Here is an 8599-nt window from a genome sequence, read left to right on the forward strand (position 1 = left end):
TTGTTCAGCCATTCCCAAACTGATGGGCATCTCCTCAATTTCCAATTCTTCAGGAAGCCTTTTTCAATCTCAGTTCTAGTGTCTTCCTTCTGTTGCCTATTTCCTATTTATCCTGTATCTAGTTTTTTTTTTGTTGTTGTTGTTCATAGTTGTTTGCATGTTGTCTCACGCATTAGACCGTGAGCTCCTCAAAGGCAGGGATTGTCTTTTGTCTTTCTTTGTATCCCCAGCCCTTAGCACAGTGCCTGGTACATAATAAGTGTTAAATGTTTATTAACTGTTCTTCACATCGGACATGTCTTATAGCACAGTAATATTTCATTTCATTTGTGTACTGCAATTTGTTTAGCCATTCCCTAATTGATAGTCATCTACTTTCTTTCCAATTCTTTGTTATCACAAAAAGTTCTGCTGTAAATATTTTGGTGTCTTGGGGGGTAGTGATAGACCTGTTCTCATTTAATAGCGTGGTAAGAACGGGATGGTACCTCTGATGGTGCCTAGTTCAATCCTTTCATTTTACAGAGAAGAAAACTGAGGCTTATCAAGGTGAACTATAAGTTGCTTCAGGTTCATACAGCTAAATTAGTAGCAGAAACTGAGCTAGAACTCACATTTCTAGACTCTGTGGTTCTTTATACTATGTCACAGTGGTCATCTTCATTCTTGGGAAAGAAACATTTATATGCAGAACTGGGATCTCAGATACACTGGACATTTTTAAGTGTTTTAGAATAAACCACAAATGGAATGGTTTTGGTTTTTTTTAAAGAGGCAGAACAGGCCCCGGTGGACTGATATACTTTTATTAAAGTAATAACTTCTTTTATTAAAGTCACTGCCTGGGTTGCTGTCTAGTGACTGCCTAGGAAAACTACTTCCATAAAGCCTGGAACCGCGTCCTATCAGTGAAGTAATATGCTGTCTTTCCCCCAACCCCCAACAACAACAACAGCAACAACAAAGCTAATGCTTTCAGCTCTCGAACATTACTGCACTCTCCAGATTTCAGCTTCTCTCTAACCTTCTTAGAAGAAAATAAGCCTTTTGCAAGTTCTTTAATATATAAAATGTAGGAAAACAATTTCCTTTCAAAAGCAGATGACCAGTTAATTGCTCTGTCTTGTAATGATGAAGAAAATGTTAATCAGTAAGCATTTATTATGTACTTATAGTATGCCAGGTACTATGGGAAACACTGAAGAGACTGAGAAAAAGCAAAAACAGTCCCTGACTTTAAGGAGCGGTGGATACCTAGAATCATGGCACTCGTTTTCCTTTGGCCGTCCTTGTGACCTAAAATAACATTTTGACCAAGGGCCTACAGGTATATTTACTGCTAAATTCTTGCTAAAAATATAGGTGTCAGTGAATTGCTCCAACAGGATTAAGATGAATTGCTGGGTCAAGTTCACAAAATAGAGTTGTTCCCTTTGCTTGAAAATCAGAAGTTGGGATCAGGTTACCAGGCTGGGGTCTAAAACATGGAGATCACCTTATGGGTTCAGGCAGACACTACAAGAAAGGAACACAGTCAAAAACATTGAAGTCATCACATGTATAATTGATATCACATTGCTTGCCTTCTTAAGGGGAGTGGAGGGGAGGGAGGGAGAGAATTTAGAATTCAAAATTAAAAAAAAATTATTGTTAAATTTTTACATGTAATTGGGAAATATTTAAGGAAATAGATATGATTATATATGTATATATACCTATACATGTATATATGTAGATATTTATGTGTATACATATGTGTATATACATACATGTATATGTGTGTATATATGTATATACATATGTATATATCTGTATCTATATCTATGTACACATTGAAGGAATGTTCAGGAAACTCAGGAAAGGGAGGAGAAGCACCACGGTTCAGGTTTAGAGGCTCAAACATGGTCTCCTGAGAGGAAAGTGATTGCTTAGGTGCCTTAAATATCTAGTCCTAGAGGTATTTACTCTTCCATATGCCCCTTGTCCACGGGCCTTGATAATAACCTCCATCGCCAAGCCTATCTGTAGACACAGGTATTGTTGATGATGGCTCCAGTAAGCAAGTTACATTGGCTGCGTAAAAATTCCTTCATTTCAAATTCTTATTTGGTTTCCTCGTCTGTTGTTATAGAGGGAGTATTTACAACTTAGAACTGGGGGTCCCAGGGTGTGTCCTTTGGAGGATAATTCACATTTCTTTTCACACACTTTACTCCTTTTTTTTTTTTAGGTGGGGAGGGTTCACAAGGAGACAAAATCAGGAGCATTGTCATTCCCAGACCTCCCATGAGAGTATTGTACCCTTTCTACGATTTATCTAATATCAGTAACCCATGATACTAAGGCTAGCAGACAGTTTTGGTGATTCATAGCTTTTGTGAACTGAACTCTCATTAAATTTGTTATGTACATTCAGTTTGATGTTACTATACCAGGTTCTCCAAATTTTTCCTACAAACAAGATAAAATTTCTCTTCAAAGTGAACTTTGAGTGTCAAAAAGAATTAAACATTGGGATACAGCAGTCCTCCTAAGACAACTTGAGAGGACCTTAGGATAGACCCCATAGATTGAAGTGCGAACAAGGCACACTCCACTGAGTAGCAGCCTTCCCTACAGGAACTTTCACCCCATGAACAGCGTTGGGGTTGGACAGCTGAATAGGGGAAGATCGAAGGACCGTCTGCTGACGTGGGAGACCAGGCCTGGTCGTGCTGACCAGATGCGGTCACAGGCGGCAGCCGTGGGCAAGGAAAAGCAAGGGCATGCCTGCTGAGTGAGGTAGCAGAGGGGGAGGGACCCTGCTGCCTATAGGCACTTGCAGGAGAGCAGAATTGTTTTCGGTTCCAGGGCAGAGGGGTAAGCTATACTTTGAAGAGCAAAGGAGCTAGTTTTGTGACCAAGAATAACTTACCCAGCAAAGCTAAGTGTAAAGCTGAATGAAAAAAAAAAAGGACATTTAATGAATTGAAAGACTTTCAGGTATTTGTGTCAAAAAGACCAGAACTCAATGGAAAATTTGACATACGAGATCCAGAAGAAGCATAAGGTAAACATTAAAGACTAATTATAAGGGACTCAATAAGGTCAAACTGTTTGCTTCTTATATGGGAAAATGTTATCTGTACTCTTAAAAATGTTATCATTCTGGAATATTATTGTGCTATAAGAAATGACAAGCAGGATGCTCTCAGAAAAACCTAGAAAGACTTACATGAGATAATGCAAAGTGAAATGTACTATGTACAAAGTAATAGCAATATTATAAGATGACCAGCTGTGAATGACTTAACTGTTCTCAACAATACAATGATTCAAGGCAACTCTGAAGGACTTGTGATGAAAAATGCTATCCATCCCCAGAGAAAGAACTGATAGTGTCTGAATATAGATTGAAGCATACTTTTTTTTTTACTTTATTTTTCTTGAGGTTTTTTTTTTGCTCTATGTTTTCTTTCACAATGTAGCTAATATGGAAATGTTTTGCATGACTACACATGTGTAATCTAATTGCTTGCCTCCTCATTGGGGGGGAGGGAGAAAAGGAGAGAATTTAGAACTCAAAGTTTTAAAAAAATTAGTGTTAAGAATGGTTTTTACATCTAACTGGGGAAAGATAAAATATTAATAAAAAATAAATAAGATGGCAGAAAAAAAGAATTATTTTATGGGTATTTTGAAAGAAGGCTTGGGGTTGAGTTGAGTAGGATGTGATTCTTTTAAAAAAATAAAATTGGGTAAGGAGAGGTAAAATGGAGCAATTATGTTATACAAGCGAGGTGTGAATGGAAGGACTGTTACAGTGTTATTCTCATCAGGACTAGATTAAAGAGGGAATAACATGTACATCTAGAAGGGTATGAAATTCTTCTAAATTTATAAAGAATAGGAGGATGAGGGGACAGGATAAGGGAGGGACTTTCAGAAGGGTATGTAGATCAAGAAGTAGGAGGGTGGGGAAGAGGATAAGGTAGGTCTTTAAAAGAGTGTGGGTTAGGGAGGTAGTGGTTAGAAGTAAATCATACCTTCAAAGAGGGATAGGGTAAAAAGAGGGTGAGAAAGATAATAGAGAGGAAAAATAAGATGGAGGGAAATATACAACTAGTAATTATAACTTTGAAAGTGAATGGGATGAATTCACCCATAAAATGGAAATGGACAACAGAATGGATTAAAAATCAGACTCTGACAGCATGCTGTTTACAGGAAACACATTTAAAAATCTTGAGAGACAGACAAGAGTTAAAATAAAGAGTTAGAGTAGAATTTATTATGATTCAGCTAAGGTGAAGAAAAACAAAAACAAAAACAAATCTGGGACTCAGGATCAGCAGCAGTTAATAGTGCATTTTAGATGGAAACCCATGTCTTCTAATACTAAGTTCAGTGCTCTTTCTAATATTTACTAAGGGCTTATCATGTGCAAAATCCAGTGGCATAAGAAATAGTGGATGCTGGAGGAATGCAAAGTTTAGGTAAGACATAGTCCTCGTCCTTATGGATCTTACAAGCCATTATGCAGCATTGGATAAACCCTACCTCCAGGGGGTTGACATTATAATATATGTGTTTCCTGTGACTCTCATTCTATCTTCAGACTTTTTTTCCTCCTTACCTGTTAGCAGGGGTGTGCTGGCAAATATTTGTTCAAAAATCAGCTTTCCAGGAAAAAAAAATATGCACAGGATACACTTTCAAGTTTAGCCTATGTTATTAACATTTTCTCCATTACTTTCTTAGATAATCAGTAAAACAGTAAATCAAGTCCTGATTTATAGCATTTGCTACAAATTTCTGAGGTATAAATGCTCACACTGAAAATTTAACAATCAGCTGTCCAGAGGTTCAAGCTGGCTCTGGTATACCCCTGTCTGATAGTTGCTTGGTGTATTGGTGAAGGAAAAAAAAAGGTTATTGGGGGGGTGGGGGGAAGGAAGACATAGATGGGGCCAGAAACTGTCATTTCAGCATTAGGAAATAGATTCTCCTAGTTCACATCTATTTCCTTATTCTATGCTTCTCTTATTCCTGTTCACTACCCTTAGAATTGTAGGGAAATGACACCATTTTTTACCTTTCTAATGTGCAAATTGTTGAAAATATGAGGTGGTTAGTGAGTATAATTAAGATTTACAGATCTGTCTAAAACAGTTCTACTTCATGTTTGACCAACAGAAATTAATTCCTTGATTATTTACTTATATTTCTGTAATAATTACTTTTAACATCTACCAACCAGAAGAGTTAATTAGATGAGTGTATTGTCACTTCTGTTTTCAACTTTTTTTTTGGCAAGGCAATTGGGGTTAAGTGACTTGCCCAGGGTCACACAGCTAGTAAGTGTCAAGCATCTGGTCTGAGGCCGGATTTGAACTCAGGTTCTCCTGACTTCAAGGCCAGCGCTCTCCACTGCACCACCTAGCTGCCCCATCAACTTGATAAATTTTACTGATCGTTGCTGTCACCAAATCTAGTATCTGTTGAGTTTGAAAATGTTGTAAATTGTGATAGTTATTTTTAAAGGCTCAGCTCAAATTTCATCTTTGTGAAGTTTTCCTTCATTGTTCCTTCCATCTGTCATTTATTATCTTCTCCTTTGATCTGCTATATATCACTTTCAATTATAAAATTCAGTATGTAATTTCATAACGTCTTGTGTTGTTCACTCTTGCTTTCCTATGTATTAATCTTGCCTCTCTAAGATTACAGGAGCTTGCAAGACTGAGCTTCTCAAGAATCCAACCTATGTCTCATATAGCTAAAGAATCCCATAGCACTGAGCGCAGACCAGAGCATAGCACAGAGGTGTTCACCAAACACTTCCTATTCAGTGGTCATGAAGAGCCAGCATGGCATCCTTAAGAGCAGGCTGTGCCTGACTAACTTGATTTTCTCTTGTGATAGAGTAACTGGACTAATGTTGTACATATTGTTTGCCTTCTTCTTCATGCTATTTTTATGTACTCATATGATTTGGTGTTTGTAAGCTCAGAATAAAAAAATTAAGGAAAAAATATCATTTAGATACATAGACCCTGATTGCCTCACCAAAAAAAAATATGTATATATACAGACACACATATATACATATGTGTGTGTATATATATACATATATATATATAGATAGATATGTATGTATACTTTTTTTTTTAAGGATCCATGGTGTGAGGCTGTCTCTTCATCCAACACAACTCTATTCTTTACAAAGATTCTTAACCTGGGATCTGTGAATCTGGTTTTTTTTTTTAAAGCTTGATAACCATATGTCAACATAATTGTTTTCCTTCATAATCTTATATATTTTATACATTTAAAAACATTATTCTCTATCCCTTCTCAGTCTTTACTAGATAGCCAAAGAAATTCATGACACAAAAAAGGTAAAAAGAATTCTGATTTAGTAGGGTTTTTTTGTTCTTTTTTTGCAATTAAATTTTATTTTATTTTCAGATCTGCGTTCTCTCCCTCCATCTCCCACCAATTTGAGAAAGAAAGAAAAACAAAACTCCTGTTAAAAATATATTTAGTCATGCAAAACATTAGTAGGTAGAATTTAAGAGTTGCCATGGCCAAGTAATACATCACCCCTCAGCCAACTTGGTAATAAGCCCTTCTGAATTTAGCTAGTCTGTTCCCCAAATGGTAGGCATACAATCTGGGGTGTTCTTGAAGCCTAACTAGGCTTGGAGGACCCTCAAAAATTTGCTTTCTGAAGACAAAGCATTTAAGGATCCATGACACAAAGCATTGGAGAAGTTGTTTTACTTTCATCCTTTCCTAATCTTGACCAACTTAGTTTCATAACGTCTTGCCTTCTCCTATACCTTGCTCCTCATGCCTTGCCAAACCCCATCTCTGAATTACAACCACCACCTGTCTCCTCTGCTATTGCTTACATACTGTTGAGTGATGCTGAAGGAAATCACACAAGAGGGTTCACTACAAATTTATGTTATTGAATTTCAGCTAAATTTCCACTGCTAAGGGACTTTTACTGATTCTCTTTCTTAGTCCCCATGGCTGTACCAAACCTTCTTTTCTATTCATAAACCATTCACATTCTCCTCCCTCCTCCCTCTCAGGAGAGCCTCTCACTTCATACTTTACTGAACAAATTGAAGCTATCCATCTCAAGATCCTTCCCCCCACCCAATTCCACACTTCATGTCACCTCAATACCACCACTTTTTTTTTTTATCCCAGTCTTGGATATGGTCTTTCTCACTAATGCCTACCCTCTACTTGTGTCTTTCATCCCATACCATCCCATCTCCTTTGGCAGCTTGCCCCCCACAATCATCTGCATTTCCATCTTGTCTCTCCCCTCTCAATTTTTAATAAATATCCACTAAGCTTCTACTTCTAGTGAACACCAAATGGCGGACGACGCTGGTGGTGCAGGAGCAAGGAGGCCCCGGGGGCCCCGGTGTCGGAGGCCAAGGTGGCTTCTGTGGTGGCTTTGGCAGTACGGGCCGAGGTTGAGGCTGGGGCCATGGTCGAGGCCGTGGCCATGGCCGCGGGGCCCCGGGGAGAAAAGGCCGAAGACAAGGAGTGGGTTCCTGTCACTAAGCTGGGCTGGCTAGTCAAGGACATGAAGATCAAATCTTCAGAAGAGATCTATCTTTTCTCCCTTCCTATCAAGGAGTCTGAGATCATAGATTTCTTCCTGGGATCTTCATTGAAAGATGAGGTTCTGAAGATCGTGCCTGTTCAGAAACAAACTAGAGCTGGACAACGTACCAGGTTAAAGGCTTTTGTGGCCATCGGTGACTACAATGGCCATGTTGGCCTGGGTGTCAAGTGCTCCAAGGAGGTGGCCAAAGCTATTCATGGTGCTATCGTTCTGGCCAAGCTGTCCATCGTTCCTGTGAGACGTGGGGAACAAGATTGGCAAGCTTCACACAGTGCCCTGCAAGGTCACTGGGCGATGTGGATCGGTTCTGGTGCGCCTGCCCCTGCCCCTAGAGGTACTGGCATCGTCTCAGCTCCTGTGCTAAGAAGCTCCTGATGATGGCTGGAAATGATGACTGCTACACATCTGCAAGAGGCTGTACTGCCACTCTGGGTAACTTTGCTAAAGCTACCTTTTATGCCATCTCCAAAACATACAGCTATCTAACCCCAGACCTGTGGAAGGAGACTGTGTTCACTAAGTCTCCCTATCAGGAATTCACCGACCATCTTGTGAAGACTCACACTCGAGTGTCTCTCCAGAGGATCCAGGCAGCTGCTGTGGCAACCCAACCACATAGATGTTTTTTTATAAACAAATAAATTGAACTATGCCTGCTTAAAAATAAATTAATAAATAAATATCCACTGATGCCTACATATCTGCCCAGTTCACCTCTATCCTTAAAAATCCTTTCTTGGACATACCATTCCCTTTAATTATTATCTATGTCTTTACTCTTTTTCAAAGCCAAACTCGTGGGAAAAGCTTTTTACACTCATTACCTTTACTTCCTGTCCCCTCCCTTCTCTAACCCTTGAAATCTGGTCTCTAACTTTATCACTAGACTGAAACCATTCACTCCCAATGATCAATGATCACATCTTAATTGCCAAAGCTAATGACCTTTGAGAAATTGATTATTAA

The 8599-nt window shown here is 38.8% G+C and overlaps 1 pseudogene; it reads left to right on the plus strand.

Annotated features, from left to right (window-relative positions):
* The first annotated feature begins 2632 nt into the window (after positions 1 to 2632).
* Positions 2633 to 8280, plus strand: LOC114038888 (annotated as a pseudogene).
* Positions 8281 to 8599: the final 319 nt, after the last annotated feature.

Source organism: Vombatus ursinus, unplaced genomic scaffold, assembly GCF_900497805.2.
Source record: "Vombatus ursinus unplaced genomic scaffold, bare-nosed wombat genome assembly UNPS02011431.1, whole genome shotgun sequence".
Taxonomy (NCBI): Eukaryota; Metazoa; Chordata; class Mammalia; order Diprotodontia; family Vombatidae; genus Vombatus; species Vombatus ursinus.